A 15,465-nucleotide genomic window follows, 5' to 3' on the forward strand; every position below is an offset into this window, starting at 1 on the left:
TGGATAATAATGCATGGATCTGATCACTTTATGAAACTTTAAAATGTTTCTTCATCCCCCCCCCCCATATCTCAATAGCACACAGCATTTGTATTCTTGTTGGAACTCCTGGATTTGAATATTCCAAATACAATGAATAATGTTAATAGTAACAATAGTGAACAATATTTTAAAGAGCTTTTTTTGAATTAGCCAGTCCTATACAGAAGTAGCAGGGTTTGTCCATCCCAGAGAGAGTTGGGGTTTTCATCATGTGAGATAAGTAAACCAGTCAGAAAATGCATGGAGGCTGCTTTAGCAGCCAAGCCCCTCCATCTCCTGATGAGTGTGGATGGAGGTGATGAAAAAACAGTCCAAAAGCAAGTAACTAAAGTACTATTATAAATATTAGAAGTTCAGTGTGAGATAAACTGACTTAATACAGATATAATTAATGTGAAAGTGAGTAAGAGTACAGTTTACCAGATACAAGAAATTATTTTATAAAGTAATGAGAAAAAAGTAAAATAACTAATAGATCTGAGAAAAGATAAAAATTTTTTGTTTGATAATGAACAAAAAAAAGCTTAGTGATGATGAATGGATTTACAGCAAGATATTAAGTATAAATGACAGGTCTATAGTGAATTAATCTGGCACTTCAGATTTCATGAAAATCTCATAATTCACAGAAATCATGTAAGTGACATTGTTAGTAAAAAAAAGAAATTATTTGGTATGGTGACTATAATAAAACATGCTATTGATGAGCTTAGTGAGTTATAACTTCGAGTTTTCCTGGAGCAAAAATTAAGAATATAAAGGAAGCAATTAAAGAGAAAAGAAAAGTAAACAAAATTGTAATAGGTACTAACGACTTAACTAGCGATAAGTTCAGTATAAGAGAGGACATGAACGGGTTGTTAAAAGAGGCGCGAGTGAAAGGTGAGAAAGTGAAAATCATCAGTATTTTACCTCGATATGATAAAAATTAATTAAGAAGGGCTATGATGGCAAACGATTTGATGCATAGGCTGTGTAGAAGGAATGGATGCGAGTTTTTGGATGTGTGGAGCAAGTTTGAGGGAAGATTGGATTTGTATAAGAGGAATGGCCTACACCTGAATGCATTTGGTATCAGGAGTCTAGAAAAACTAATAACTGGTATGAGACCTAACACAGAGAGCAGGGAAACTAAATTATAAAGAGAGGAATGATGAAAATGAGAGTGTAAGAGCAACAATGTTATATAACTGTTAATGACAGAAATGGGCTTTGTCATGAAAATGTTGGCGAGGAGAGAAAGATTCTGACTTTGTGCTCGGACCCATCAAAAGTGTGCAAAGATGTCTACATGTATAAGGCACTAGAGAAGAATAGAGATCTGTAAGTTGTCCATCTGTGTCATGCAGACTGCAGGCAAGAGTATACAAAAAAACATACAAGTATATTATTATGTCTGTACACAAATGCTAGGACTATCAGAAACAAAGGGGTAGAGTTTGTTGCCTTGGTTAATATGTTGGGACCTCAGATTGTAGGCATTAGTGAGACCTGGCTATCAGAATCAGTGTCAAGTATAAAGGATACACTATTTTTAGGAAGGATAGAGAGGTTAGGAGAGGAGGGGTGTGTGTGCTGCTAATGATATCAGATGACTTGAATCCAGTTAGAGTTGAGACCTATGATTGTAGTAGTACTACTGACAGTATTTCATGTAGCAGTGAGTTTGAAGACATCTGGTGTGAGGTGGAATCTAACAAGATCAATTACATACTGGGGGAGTGTTACAGATCTGGAATGGTTGCGAGTGATAAAGAAATGCATCACCAAATAGACGAGATAAGTGCAAAAAGAGTAATCATAATGGGAGACTTTAATTATCCAAATATTGATTAGGTAGCAGTAGAATTTCATGAGAAGAATGAAAATGCATTTATTGAGCTGTTGCGGGACAACTTCCTCAAGCTGCATGTGACAGAAGGAACTCTAAGTCAAAGAGAGTTAGATTTTGATTAGTGTCAGAGAGCATTTCAGTTAAAGACGTAACTATTCTGCCTCTGGCTGGTGACATTGATCATGAGGTACTCACGTGGGAAATAACTAAGTTATTGAATGTTCCATTCAGAAAACGTTACATGCTGAACCAGCAAACAGGAAATTGACCAACTGAGAAGCATGCTAAATTCAGTGGAAGGGGATTGGTTGACAGATGGAAAAAATATCAACAGTGCATTGGAAGTATTTAAACAATACTTAAATGATGCGATATCAGAATGTGTTCTGAGAGTTCGAAGAATAAATAGGGTACGAGTCAAATGTAATCTTATTAAGCAAGAGATTCATAAGAAAAGAATGATGTGGAAGGAATACCATGTGCATAAGGATGATGTGCATTATGAAAATTATAAGAAGCAGGCTAGAATAGTCACAACTGTTGTATGGAAAGCAAAGTCTGAGTATGAAAAGAAACTGGCTCTGTGTGCTAAAGATAATCCACAAGAATTCTATCAATAAACTGCAAGTAAAAGAAAGAATAACTCTTCAAAAATGCAGGTGGCATGAAGATTACAGATGAAGAGGCTGTTCAACTAATGAGTGCCCATTTTGTTAAAAGCTATCAACCTGGTATATGCGATAGTGAGCTCTTCACTGGATGAAGAAACTCAGGTGTATGAAGACGAGGTATTAGACATGTTACACAAACTGAATAAGAATTCAGCAATAGGGACTGATGGCACACAGTACGTGTGCTTAAAAAGTGTTCAGCTGAACTGGCTATTCCTTTGAACAGGTTGTTTAATATGAGTCTCACAAGGAAATTCTGCAGAAATGGAAAGAATGTATGGTAATTCCATTGCACAAGGGAATTGTACAAAGACTGATGTATCTAACTATCAACCAATTAGTATCTCAGGAGTGGTGGTGAAGAATTTGAAAAAATTGGTTAGGGCTCGCATTCAGAAATGAATTGACAGTGAATCTCTACTTTGCAATGAGCAACATGGGTTTACTAAGGGAAGGTCATGTTTTAGCAATTTGCTCACATTCTATAACAATGTTACCATTGTACTAGACAAGGGGAATGGATACACCATGATACTTTTTGATTTTGCTAAGGCTTTTGGCAGAATACAGCATGGTCGACTGTTGCATAAATTGGAGAATATGGGTTTCGATTATAGAATATTAGCATGGATAAGAGGATGGCTGACTGACAGATGTCAAGAAGTGGTATATGGGAGATGTGAGTCTGCAAGATTTAAGATAACCAGCGGTGTACCACAAGGATCAGTGCTTGGTCCACTGTTATTCGATCTATACATTAATGATATTGGGAAGGATTTGACAAGCGACATACAGCTATTTGCTGATGATGCAAAGATTGGTACAGTAATCAGGAATGCTGCTGACATGCAGCACTTGCAGAATGATTGGCTGGAATTGTGGGCATGGGAAAATGGATGTTAGTTCAATGTCAGTAAATGTAAAGTAATTCACTTTGGTGTGATTAGATATCCAATGTCATATTATATTGGTGGAATTATGCTTGAAGAAACTGATGAGTCTAAGGATCTTGGAATGTTAGTAAATAGGAAGTTGAAGTTCAAGGGACCATATAGCAAAGATTGCAAATACAACTCAAAAGTAAATTGGTTTTTTAAAACACAGAGTAACGTATCTAACACTGAAAAGAAAAAAGGCTAGAGTTTAAATAGAACAATGAACTCTGACTGTATCATTATGCACACGTGTGTCTTTATTCTTTTCAGTGTTAGATACATTGCTGTGTTTTAAAAAATCACTTCCTTTACATTGGTTACTGGTAATTATGTTTATCTCACACCTGATGACGTCTAAGTTTAGACGAAACTAGTAGTGTAATTGTTTATTTAAACTTTGGTTCTAGTCATTAAATTTTTTTTTAAATATATCAAACCGAGTAACTCTTAAAACATATATAATAATATATATTTATATCACATACATGCATAATACAATCATACATTCTGACATCAAATTCCTGATATACACTACTCTCAAGTGGTGTACATAATATTATGATAGTACTAAATGTCAAGTTTACATTACTACTAACTTCCTGTTTGCAGTTTATTATTATTATTCAGGCCTCCATGGAGTCAAAAGACTCATCAAGGGAGGTCCCTCCTAGGAAACACAAAGTCTATCATACCACTCCTTAAACACATTGATCGTTCTCGCTCTCACCACTATCAGGCAATGCATTTCATGGTTCAACCACCCTCCATGCAAAGAAACCACTCCTCACCTATTTCTCACAGTTTCCTTTCGTAACTTCCAGGGATGGCCTCTTGTCATCACTCCTTCCCGCTGTTCAACCAAGCGAAAGAACTCCCCAGTGTCAACCCTGTAACCACCTCTCAACAGTTTAAAAGTCTCAATCATATCACCTCTCTTTCTATCCACCAAACTCTGCGGTCCACACTCCCTCAGCCAATCCTCATAAGTAACATTGTACAGTCCTGACACCATCTTTGTTATCCGCCTTTGTACCCTTTCCACGGTTAATTTATCCCCTTCAAATCCTGGGGACCAGATCTGAGAACAGTAGTCAAAAGTGTGGTCTGATCAGAGTCTTATACAACGGAATGATAAACATTTTATCTCTGTAGATCAGTGTCCTTCTCATTATTGCAGCAATCCTCTGTGTTACCTTCACTACCTTTGCAATATGTCCCCTAAATTTCAGGTTTCTATCAATCATCAACCCCAGATCTCGTTTCCCCTACTTCCTCCAGTTTAACTCCTCCCATAGAGTATGCAGCGTCCCATCGATGTGTCCCAAACCTCAAGACCTTACATTTTGCTGCCTTAAACTGACAAACCATTCATTTGCCCATCCATCTAGCTTATTCAAATCCTTTTCAATATGTTAGGATACAAGTATTGTATCCTAACATATTGAAAAGGATTTGAATAAGACCAGGTGATAAGATGTGACAAGTATTGTCACATCTTATATTCGTCTTTTAAGGTACTTTTACCTATAATTATAGGTAAAAGTACCTTAAAAGACGAATTAGTGGATTATAATCCACTAATCCACTTAGATCTTGATCTTCTTCTGGGTCTTTTTCCTATTGTGGCATCAAGCACATTTTTCTAACCTTTCCTTTCCCATTCCATTTAAGTGACCATACCCCCTGAGATTAGCTCTGCTCACACATGACTGAATTATAACAATGCCAAGTTCAATCTTAATATCCTAAATTCATATGATACTGCCATTCATGTTAACTGATCATGCCCCTGATTTTCTTTAACTATCTGCGGTCTTTGATCAGCTACTTTATTTCTAACCCAACTCTTAGAACCATAAGTCAAAACTGGTTTGAACACCATCTCATTTTGTTTAGTGGTTGGGATGATTTCTTCTTTTATTCCATAAAAATTTATTCAGCTGGCTCCTACCACATCACCTTTGCTTATTCTGCTATCCATATTCAATTATATATCTTCACAAAAAATGGTGCCTATATAACTGAATTGTTTTTACTTGTTCTATAGGGAACAAGTTCCAATGAGAAAATGTAGAGATGTTTGTCTTCAGAATTTCTTTTTATTGCCAATTTTTATGCCCAAATTTTCCAATTCAAAAAATCCTGAAACTTGTAATGGAAGCTTGGCCTGGTTGGCCAAGTGGTTAGCGCTCTCCAGCCAAAAGGCTGCAGGTTCAAATCCCACCTTTGGCATGGATGTTTGTGATTGTCTGTGGAAATACTAGTGGTGATGGTGGTGATCGGCAGTAGATGGCATTGGTGTAGTTGCGGTTAGTTGATGGATTGAGTGGTGGAGACGGAGCTGTAGAGCAGGTAACCTCCCTTGATGAGCTTTGGACTCCCTGGAGGTGTCAAGTAATAATAATAATATTTATTTAGGAGTATAACATCTACATAACGAGTTAAGATTAACATCTACAAGTTTATCAGGTTTAATACCACTTTATAATGTGATTCATACAGGTGTAAGATAAAACAGGCAACTACTTCACCAGCGGAATAGCCATTCCTGTCTTAGACCATATTTTAGTCAGACTATCTTCCAATTTAATTGCTGACTTAAAATATTCCATCTAACCAATATAACTGTAGGGTGTTAAAGAGCATTTCTTGTGGCACCCTCTAGATCTATAAAACAGATCTGTGTTATACAAGTATTCCCATGATTTATCAACTATTGGTTTTAAAGTAAAAAATATGATACTGACAACTATTTTGCCACCTAGCTTGTTGTTCCCCAAGTTTCTTTTCCACAGTTTTTCTTGGCCTTTTCTCATGCATATTTGCATAAATCTAATATGAAACACTCTGCAGAGAAACTCCTCTAATTCTCACATTGTTTTATTTTTCTTTTTATAGATGTGTATAGTTTGAGAGCTTTATGCCAGTCATCGGAATTCAACCTTCAGAATTATGCAGCATAGCCAATACTTTTCTACCCTAATATTTAAGCATTTCTGGTTAAATATCATCTGCTTCACGTGAATTACCACATTTCAGTGTCGAATGGAGTTTTCTACTCAAAAGTTAATGTATACATTAACTCAAGTAGAAAATGTATACTCGTGACTGCATTTTTCTTGAATATTTTCTTCCACAGTTTGTTCTGTCACTACTTATCTAATTTAAAAATCTTTCAAAGTAATTACTATGGACATCCAGAACATCTTCAGTTTTTATATCATCCTTGTCAACTGTAATTCATTTTCTAGTACTCTCCTTATTTCTAAGTTGTTGTTTTTCAGAACTCTCTAAAATGTTTGAATAGCCTTCAGAACATTTTGCCATTTTCACACCATTCAGTCTATATTCTCACCAGTCTTACAGTGGCTTTCATTTAGTGACTTTGCATTTTTCTATCCTTGCAAACAACCTAAAGACATGCCTCCTTCACTTAATCAGTGTTTTCTTCTGAGTTTGCCCTTGAATCTCCAAGGTTTTGTTTTCAAAGTCTCCAGTAACTAGTCACTATTGATACTCTTGTTCCCCTATGATTATTTTTAAAAAATAATCATAATTCTAAATATTTTTTCTTTTCAGTATGCTATTTGATTCTGCTCAAAACTAAGTGGTATTCACTTTCTATTCCCTGTTCTGTCTTTCCTTGTCTTCTCTCCATGTGAATTTGTGCACATCTTTATGTTGGAACATGGTATTAGCAATGACTAGTATATACTGTATGTCCTGAACAGAAATCCAGTAGGCACTTGCCATTATTATAGTATGTATGTTTCTTCAAATTTTCCCTAAATGCTTTTAGATGCGATTCATTCCTTACTCTGCAACAAGACCAGTTTTTCAAGTTAAATGCTCTTTCTAATGATACAAAAAAAAAATTCCTCCAGATCTTAATTAGTAGGACTTCCTTAGGAACATAGGCTATAAGTTTCATTGTCTATTTCGCCATTTTGAAATGTGCCCTCATCACTCTACTTGAATTTGTCTGTTAATCAAGAAGTTTATCTTTGTGTGGTGGTTGTTTAATGCTAAAACTATTCCTTCCTTTCAGCTTGTGTATTCACTGTTGAATATATAACATGTTATATTTATTATTTAAGAGAAACTCAGTTGCTTTAGTCTTCATTTTAGTAACTTGTTCTTCTACCAGAAGAACAAGTTACTAAAATTGACTTCTTTTACATTGATAATTTAGGTAGGCAATTCCTACTGACCACAGCCAGCAACATGACATTTCATTATGTTGTACCATTGTTTTTGCTTAAATACAGAAACAACTTAGTTGGCCAAGTCCACAACTGCAGTCTATTCTTATTAGTGAGCTACAAGGCACACTACATGAAAGTGAGGATTAAATGTTAGGTCAGAAGAACTGGTCAATTGTAAAAGTCTTAAGTAACAGCCTTAAATTGTCACTGAAGTTTTTATGTAAGTAGATCAAATATGTAATTAAAGATTTAATAAACAATACTGGAATTAAAGAATGTGAATATTATAGCTGTAAACTATACATAACTAAAATTTTAACTTATTTAATAAAATGTTCAATTTTATTATATTAAGTGGTCAGTATTAAACAAAACTAATTGGGTCTTTTAGCTGGCAACTAATAAAGTAGTTTTGCTATTGTGGTCAAGGAAGTAAAAGTAAAATAACTAAAAGTAAAACAAATAAAATAAATAAACTATACACACACATTCATTATTTTCAGGATATATATTTTCCTATTCATATATTTTGAGGTCAACAGAAGGGTCCACGAATTCATAAGCTCGTCTAACACACATTACATTTAACACATAGATTTTAAAATATGCAATGATATGTTAACTGATTGATAACCAGGCCATATAGGTAGATACGATCAGTCCTCTCGTCCCCTTGATAGTATTTCGTCCACACTCTCACTAATTCAAGGTTATGAAATAGCTGGAGTGTTCGACATTTGATGTTGCTGCAATCCCTCCCTCCCCCCCCCAGAAAAAGAAATCCCTACAAATTCGAAAGTATTAGTAGTTAGCATTATTTCCAAGGCTCCTCAAAGTTATGACGCTACTACTCGCGTCTAATACTGTTGATCGTCTAATAATGTTTAAAGTAACTATTTATTATTATTTCGCATATTTTGTCCGAACTTCCCATACGGAAATGCAGGAATACTCGTTTCCTTATATCAGAATAAGCTGTCTTCCGGATAATCAGGTCTGTACAGTAATTCCCCATTTATTCAGCAAGTGACATCATAAAAACATTCAGTTTACTATTACTCATCTGCTTGTTAACTGACATTTGACAAATATCCGGCGATGCTCCGTATTCCAAGATGATGTCTGCCTGTTGTGAAATAAGTATCTGATTATACTCGTTTTAATATAGCTTCAGTCTCTATGTGTCGCATAAGAAAAGAAACATTGAATTACGTAAATACTGCTATTAGCAACATACAAAATCAGCGATGGAATATGCTAACTCAATCGCAGATCAATTTTCTATATCGAATATCCAAATATTTGACACCAATAAACTGAAATATTATATGCAGCATATTTCCTGAGCACAAATGAACCACCTGGCACTTCATGACTAAGAAAAATTCTTTCCGCATTGTGCCCGTACATTTAAGAATTTAATAAAATAAACACGTGTATTGGAAACGAGAAAACAAGAATTAACATGTTTTCGCAAGCTACAGAGTTCAACTGAGTGAAGTTACAATAAAAAATACTGTACTTACCAACAATATACAATGATATTTATTCAGTGATTCGTATAAAAACTACAGTTCGCTATTATTGCTATCGAATTGCTGCAGTCGTAGATAAACACCAACAAGTATACACCTTTTGTTATCCAAAACATACAGGAGATACTCTTTCGCAAGTACTAAACGGTACGGACACCGTAGAGCCTTGAATTGAGAAGTAAACATTGAATAGTTTCGTACGGAAGCGCAGCATCCTATATTTTTTATGTTAATGAGTGTGCTTGGTACAGCGCCACTCTGTGTAGCGAGTGTTCTGTTTCTTGAGGTGGCCATTTACCTTTCCTAGCTCCAGCTTATCTATAATTAGAGAAATTTGTTTTTAATACTTCATATTATTTCAGTGTGAAAAATTAATAAAAATTAATATTATCACCTGTACCTGAAAATATGAATTTAAATGAATCATTTCCGTATATCATAATTACAGTACTCATGACTGCCAATCCCAGAGAATTTTTTTTACACTCAAGAAGGCAATGAAATTACCGTCGACCACCATATTTTTACTTCTAAACCAAATTGTTATACAATAATCTAATCTTTAGTAGTTGTTGTTTTTTAAATCTCGTATTAATTGAATTGCAGTTTAGTTAGCTGAAGTACCATAGTTTTCTCCTGTATTTATATTGCTGAATTAAAATAAATGAATCAAACAACTGTTATATTACTAAGTTGAATTATATGTTGTGATGTTATTATTATTTGACACCTCCAGGGAGTCCAAAGACTCATCGAGGGAGAGTGTGCCAACAGCATCGAACGATTGGACTCGTTCCAACTACTAACCGCGCTCAAACTTACTTAACTGAGCCTTAGTAGCAGAGGCCCTACCAATCGACCAAGATTATAATTACTTCCGTACATTAATGTTTTATTTCGCATATATGCAAACATCATAGGAAACTTGATTTAGATCAGTTCAGTGCTTAGGCAACTCAGGAAGTTAACTGCCTTAGTATACAAAAAAGCAAGTTGTGAAAGCGTTGTGCGCAAACTTTTTATACTAGAAAGAAAGAAAAAAAAATGAAAATGAGAATTAAGTTTATAAGTATAACGACTTTTTTTATTACCTTCAAAAAACGATTACTGTCTCCTTTTATTTACTGAAATGCCAAAACAACTCACTTGTTATTCTCAAGACATTGAGAATGCACGTATAGCAATAATAACTGTTCAAATTTTGTTTTGTATAGAAAATTGTTACTAAATATGCGCTACATATTTGATTTTCTAAATTTTTTTCCTTATTATCCTTAAACTTGATTGTGATCGGAAACCCTTTTAAAAGTTATTTCATTTCCAGTCAACATACAAAATAGCTTCGGTATTGATATCCGATTTCTTGTTCTTCTGCCAATTAATCCGTAAAATAATTCATTTGGATCTACATGAAACGTTATTTAATCATATTACTTTCCCTCATATTTGCTACGCGCGCTGAAATACATTCGCATTCCTTATCTGACATTTATAGTCTTGTTCAAAAGAAGTTCAAATGTTTTTTTTTTTTTTTTTTAATGCAGTTGGTCAAGTTTCTTATTAGGGAAATCTGCGTTTCTTCATGAACTGTGCTACAACACATTGTAGCACAGTTTCATCACTGATGAAATTGCGTTACGAATTATTGAAACTGCGAAACTTCTACTCTTTGCAAATGCTGATACTCCTGCTCATTTGCTGCCCACAGTACAGTATATTCAAATATTGAAGAAACATGTCAGAAATATCAATCATAGCTCTCACTAACTAAATTTCTCTTCAACTCAGAAACTGTATCACCAAATTGTATCATAGCAATAACCCAAGTAGAAATCCTTCTCGACACAATATCCATGATCCAGCTAGATTTCTATTCAAGCCACTAATCTATTATCCGTCTCTATTACACATGATTTAAATACCCTTGTTTGACTCTGAAAATTCCAGGAATATCAGCATTTCTCAGTTAACAGTAAAACCACTGTTTTATACAGTAGTTCATACAGAAAATTTCTATTAAATTGATTGAGTGCACTAAACAGTTCTCAGAGACCTTGCATTATATCTGGGAGTTTTGGTATGGTATTTATGCCACCTTTCCCGTCCACTATTTTTTACCTTCTTGCAAAATGAAATCAACTTACTGAAAACTATCTCCCTTAATAAAGGCATTATCCTCCATAAAGGATAATTTTATAATTAAACCAGTCCCGTATTCTACATTCAACCAACTTACACAAGAAATTGAGTTGGTAGCTAAATGCTTGTTTTGGTATTTGGTCGATTGGTAGAGCCTCTTGGGCTCAGTTAAGTAAGTTTGAGCGCGGTTAGTAGTTGGAAGGGGTCAGTCGTTCGATGCTGTTGGCACACTCTCCCTCGATGAGTTTTTGGACTCCCTGGAGGTGTCAAATAATAATGATGCTATTTTTCGCCTTCCTCTACTCTACTATGGGACCTTTCCACTAAAAGATGTATAGGATATCTCCTGCCAACAGATGCGATACGGACGATCTGAAACAGGTTTCATAGATAAGTCGCTTCAGCCTACTGTGGAAATTATGGATTCGACTGTTCCTTTTACAATTCGGCGAGCATATTGAACCAAACTGCTCACTTTTTTTTCAGCTTCATCATTTCTTGGTGTACTCTTTCAGATGGTAGATAACTTTCGATTGAAGTTTTTCTCTGATTGAAGAACTTGGACTACACCCCATAACAACTTATGATATTTACAGTACAAATCGCATTTCAGTTTAGAAATCTTGCTAAGTTTAAAACCAAATTTAATCCAAAAAAGTTATTCTATTCAGACATTGCAAAAAGTGTCAGGAAACAAAACACGTTTAGCTTTAATGGTCTACCACGGAATGAACGTGTACTCCTTCCTACAACTTAACTCATCGAAATATAAATCCTGATCTGATACTTTTCCAACAGATAGCTTATCTTTTTCTTGTTTTTCATAATTGGCCGCATAACTCAAAAAATTTAAATATGCTTTGCCTCTGATAGTTTTTCAGTTTTGATTTCTGCAAAGAATTGAATGCTCCTATTTTGAAACGTCGAACTATTTCATCAATATTAGGTAGTAGATAAATTCATAATTACCTAGTATCTTAAAAACTGCTTGAAAAAGTACCTGGTCTCTAGAGCAGGGTGCTACGGAGTAGATAGAGCTCTTTAGTTTTAACTTTTTGGAAATCACTAGGCAGCCACTAGAGCCTCCGTAGCCTCAGTCGGTATAGACGAAGCCCTTTGATCGGAAAGACCTGGGTTCGATTCCCGTCTATGACATGAGGAACCTTTATCTGGTTTCTTTCGACTAAAGGTGAGTTAGCCGGTCTCATACCGGCTAACTCACCTAACGGAGGTAGAGGGTTTTTCACCAAGAAACTCTGGTTTTTCGTCCCTCAGAATAGGCAAACCGGCCCTGTGAACACACAAGGATTATAGTCATGAATACTTACAATATGTAGAAGAGATAGGCTTCCCACCACATGTCGTTACGCCCGTAGTTAACCATGAGTCACATCATGGTAGTCAATCTCCTAGATAGGAGACGACAGATGAATGCGAGGCAGCCACTCTACCCTAAGTTGTGTTCGATAGTTGGGTTCATAGCTACTGATGATTCTGAAGACTTCAAGAAGATATTAAGTCAGTGACAATTGCCATCATTTCTTGATCATAAACTCTAATTGATATTATCCTGAAATAATGAGAGTTCGATTCCTCTGAGTTGCGAAAGTTCCCAGAAGAGGGCAGGGGATCTATCTGCGTTAAAAATCGACTCAGTAAAGAACTGGTTGAAAAAATGCCTAGAAAAAGTGTCTCGTCAACGATTGAAATGATACAGACGCTTGTAACGGCTTTCGAAAGAAATGCATTCCTGATTTTAAATTGCAGCCTACCTGTACTGATAAAAATCTATTCATGCATACATAAATGAATTCATACATACAAAAAAAAAAAAAAAAAAAAAAAATATACATATATATATATATATATATATATAACACATACTATACGGTATATTAGTGTAGGTGTACTATGCTAGAACGAAGCGTTTCTCATAACTGGTGTGCCACAGCACCGAAGTATGCCGCGAAATATCTACGAATGTGAAGTTTTTATAGTAAAAAACCAATTTGGGCCTCAACTAAGAGAAATATGAAGAAAATTAAGCGTTTACTTTATTTATATTTATTTCATTTATATATGTATTAATTAATAGATGGATACTTTTGCATTTTTTGTCTGAAAAGTTCCAATTGCCATCTGCACGACTTTGCTTATGGCTAACAGCCCCAACCCCCACATATTTGCTCTGGTGTGATATATCGGTAAAATGTATCGATTCTCGAAAGAACGAATTTAATTACCAATAAAATGATGTAATAATAATATGCATGTAATCCAAATTTTTTAATTAAATTAAAGGAACAACAAGTGTTGAGCAGGATAATTATAATAGTTAAGTGTTTAATTTTCATAGTTATTTGCTCATCATAATGGAAAAAATTTCGGATGAAATTGAAAAGTCATTAAATTCTTCAAGACAAATACAGCGTTCAACAACAACAACAACAACAACAACAACAAAGTTCAATGTGCTGAATAGAATATAGAATATCATGAAGATTATCTCCAATTTAGTCGCGTTTACCTCGTTTTCGTCGGAAGGTCTTGTCTGGAATGGTTGCCAAATGAAGCGATGATGCCATGCAGACTATATCTGTACCTCACCACAAAACATCTGTTTTACGTAGAAAAGCCTTGAACTTTTTTAATCGCCTGAAAGCACAAAACTGTTATTTCATAGACCATTTCAGACAGTTTTAGATCGAGCTCAAGGAGCAAGTTAAGGTCGTCCAATTAATAGCTAAAACCCAAAAAAAGTCTGGAAAATTATATCTCTTATTTTTTCCATTCTGTAGACAAGAAGTGAACACTACTTGAAAAATGAATAAAAAAAATGTCCGCTTGTGATGTTTAAATGTTATAATTTAAATTCTGTGGAGCAACATCGGGGACTGAAGAAGGCATTAATTTTTAATATGAATAGTGAAACAGTTTTGAATTCAAAATCCATTTTCAGTGTCATCGCAATATATTTTAAATCAGCTTTGTCAATAAAAGAATATCAAGATCTGTTAATTTAATGCCTAATTAAATTTAATGCCTTGAAATTCCGTTTAAGATTCTCTTATTCCAATTTTGATTAAATGCAAAAAAGGAGTTTCATCGATTGGTGAAAAAGCAAGCAATATTCCACCATTTGCTATAAAGAAAGTTTTTCGATGATGGTCGCAATCAAGACTTTGAAACTGTCTTTAAAAAATCTCGATGAAGAATTGCGTGTAGGTGTTTGGAGCATTAATGCGGATCTAAAAAATGTTTAAGGAATCAAGATCAGGTACTCAAACTCTTTTACAAAGAGTTTGAGTACCTGATCTTGATTGTAATTAAATACTAATATCTTATACTACTTGTAATTAAATACTACTTGTAATTAAATACTAATATCTTCACATAATGCTTTTTTTTTCAAAAAAGATTTAATAAAAAAAAATTTTTGAGTCCTCTCTCAGATTCTTCACAGCCTATAACCAATGTGTCGTTCAAATATTGCTTATTACTCTGTGTACGTGAGATGGAAAAGGTCAAGCATCAGTACAGTATACACTGGGTTAAAAGATTGTCTTTTAATATCTTTCCCTTTTGTCGTTGTATAAGCATTGACTAAATCTAATTTCGACTAAGCACAGATCTAGTCTTGAATATCTAGGAGATATAAAAACCCAACAGGATCCGGAGACAAGTGGCTGAGATTGTATCAGGACTATGGAATGTTGTGCATTCCACATATCTCCTTGGAAGATAGAAGAGTTATGCATAAGATGGTGAAAGAGCCGGTAGATGTAAGGGAACTATTCTTCAAGACAGTGGATGATCTATAGAATGACGTATGAGACTAATGAGCAAGTGAGAAGTGAACTCTGGGTGCAGAATGGCAGGTGAATGGAATGTTTGAGACGATTCGACTAGAAGCATAACTACCAAATACGAAATCCCGTATTGCAGAGAATTCTAGAAAGCTTACTCCTTTTCAGGTAGAAGGTTTGAGGAAACACTGAAGTTTCCAAGAGTCCATCGTAAGCTTTAATGGTGATCAAAAATCGTAACAGTATTGGAGTCAATAAATGTTTGCAAAGATCTCAATGAAATTCGTCATCCGGGAGA

At 34.8% G+C, this 15,465-nt stretch overlaps 1 protein-coding gene across 1 annotated transcript in view; it reads right to left on the reverse strand.

Moving 5' to 3' along the window:
• The window catches only part of LOC150096324 (protein spitz-like), a 190,567-nt gene extending 181,189 nt beyond the window's left edge, over positions 1-9,378 (reverse strand). The window contains exon 1 of the mRNA XM_090408832.1: positions 9,214-9,378. The gene's annotated coding sequence lies outside the window, so the exon portion shown is untranslated. The remainder of the gene's footprint in view (positions 1-9,213) is intronic.
• Positions 9,379-15,465: the final 6,087 nt, after the last annotated feature.

The sequence above is a fragment of the Typopeltis vanoorti genome, chromosome 19, assembly GCF_054136105.1.
Source record: "Typopeltis vanoorti isolate ZY-2024b chromosome 19, IOZ_Tvanoo_1.0, whole genome shotgun sequence".
Lineage (NCBI taxonomy): Eukaryota > Metazoa > Arthropoda > Arachnida > Uropygi > Thelyphonidae > Typopeltis > Typopeltis vanoorti.